This window comes from Magnusiomyces paraingens (genome assembly GCF_902498895.1).
Source record: "Magnusiomyces paraingens strain CBS 517.90 genome assembly, contig: contig4, whole genome shotgun sequence".
In the NCBI taxonomy this organism is placed as follows: domain Eukaryota; kingdom Fungi; phylum Ascomycota; class Dipodascomycetes; order Dipodascales; family Dipodascaceae; genus Magnusiomyces; species Magnusiomyces paraingens.
Window position 1 is genome coordinate 2,110,001 of NW_022474070.1, and position 2,500 is coordinate 2,112,500.

Below are 2,500 nucleotides of genomic sequence, written 5' to 3' on the forward strand. Positions count from 1 at the left end.
GCCTTGAACCTGCATGATATGGCCGTTCTTATATATTATAGAATCATTGTTCTATATAAAGCACACGAACGAAAAAGGCCTACGGCCTAAAATCGAGCAAAGCTCGATTTTTAAATAAACTGGCAACTCCAAATCTTTTTCAAAATGTTAAAAAAAATGTTCAAGTTCATTTGCTTATGTTTATGTTTATGTTCTTTTTCTTTTTTTTCTCTTTTTTTTTTTCCTCCTCTCCCCTCTCTCTTCCTCTTTTTTTTTACGAGGGGCCGGCAGGCCCCGAGCGAAAAATTTAGACTTTTATCTTTAAAACCATTAAATATAGTAGTTAATTGTAATAGTGGTTGGGGGAAAAAATGATTTTAAAGAGTTTTAAAAGTCATAAAAAGTGCGCTGTCTACAAATGGTGGGAGGAAAAGAGTGAAGAGGCGGGGGTAGAGAGGACAATGGATAAGGAGAAAGAAAGAGAGAAAAAAAAAAAAAAAAAAGTCGAGGGGGAAAAGGCCCTTTATATATTTGTGGTAGAGTGATGGTGGTTACCAAACACTTGGCAAAAAAATAATTTTTTTTTATTTTAATTTTTTTTTTTTTTTTTTTTTTTCCGATGATGGGATGCATGCATGTACCTATTTTGTATATTAAAGAAAACAACAACAACAGCAACGTCTTAATATTAATATCTTGAATATATATTTCTTTATACATATGGTCATGTCATATATATAATAGGGTTTAATGGAAAAATGAAAAAAAATTGAAAAAATTGAAAAATTAAAAAATTGAAAAAAGTAATAAATAAGTAGAAATAATATAAATTAAAAACGATTTAAATGAGTATATTTGATATGGAAGTATCTTGGGTAAATGTTGAGATATGATATAAAGTTGATTTCCAAATTAAGAAAACCATCAGGGTTAGGGTATTTTGGGTGTGTTGGGAAAATTTGTAGAAAATAAGTATGAGAAGTTGTATTGAGATGAAGGTTAGACACAAAGCTCATAAATAAGTTGTTAGGGGAGCTGTTTAATGGATGTGTTAGTAAAAGTTGAAATTGAAGAAGAAAATTGAAAAAAAATATTAGAGGAAGATAGGATTTAAGTATTAAAATTAATCAAAAATAATATATTATATTGGAAAAATATAGATTTCTAAATAAACAAATAACAAAAAAAGAAAAAAGGGGAAAAATAATAAATAAAAGTGTTGTTGAAGAAAAGTCATGTGACTTTATGTTTTAAAAATTATGTTAGGGTTGAAGTAAATTTTATAACGGAAAATAATTAGAGAGATCATGTGATGAGTGCAGTAAAATTTAGGTTGAGAAGTGACCTAAAATTTATAATGGGGAAGGGAATTAGGTTGGGGTAAGTATCACGTGATCAGGGGTAGCAAAAATTAGTTTGGTTACCTACCATTTACAACGGTATGTTGTGATTTAAAAAAAAAAAAACCAGCTATTGCATTTTAGAATCTAATAAAAAGTTGAAGATTACCAAAATTGTTGGTAGGTTAAGGTTTTGTCTCCTATATGAAGAACAAAAAAAAAAAAAAAGTTCAGAATGAAAAAATGAATTTGAGTAATCAGATGAAAAAAATGATTTCTGAAAAATTTTTTTTGATTTGAGTTTTTCTAGAGGTTTAATGCCGAACTTAACTGTAGGTTTGAATTGTGCGCATCATTACGATGGTGTGGCTTTTTGAATCTGGACAACAGTTTAAATTTGTAGCATTTATCTTGAACCACGCTGGCAGTGGGGACTCAGTCTTCAAGTTGGCAAACAAGAAAGTCCTGAACTTTTCAGGCAAAAATGGGTTAAGTGGATTGTTAGTCAATGACAAAAGTCAATTTCTAGCTAATTTGCAGATATCCGAATCTACAGCGTAAGGAGGCCTAAAATTAACAATTTGAAAAAAAATTCCATTTTTTTTTAAATAGTTATCTGGTTGATCCTGCCAGTAGTCATATGCTTGTCTCAAAGATTAAGCCATGCATGTCTAAGTATAAGCGTTATACAGTGAAACTGCGAATGGCTCATTAAATCAGTTATAGTTTATTTGAAGATAATACCATTAGGATAACCGTGGTAATTCTAGAGCTAATACTTGCTTCTAGGCTTTATTAGATATGAATCACAATAACTTCAGATCGTTTTGACGCTTCATTCAAATTTCTGCCCTATCAGCTAGATGGCACGGTATTGGCGTACCATGGCAGTAACGGGTAACGGGGAATTAGGGTTCGATTCCGGAGAGGGAGCCTGAGAAACGGCTACCACATCCAAGGAAGGCAGCAGGCGCGCAAATTACCCAATCCCAATTCGGGGAGGTAGTGACAATAAATAACGATACGGGGCCTTTGGTCTTGTAATTGGAATGAGAACACGATAAATAGGTTAACGAGGAGCAAGATGAGGGCAAGTCTGGTGCCAGCAGCCGCGGTAATTCCAGCTCATCTAGTGTATATTAAATTTGTTGCAGTTAAAAAGCTCGTAGTTGATATTCGGG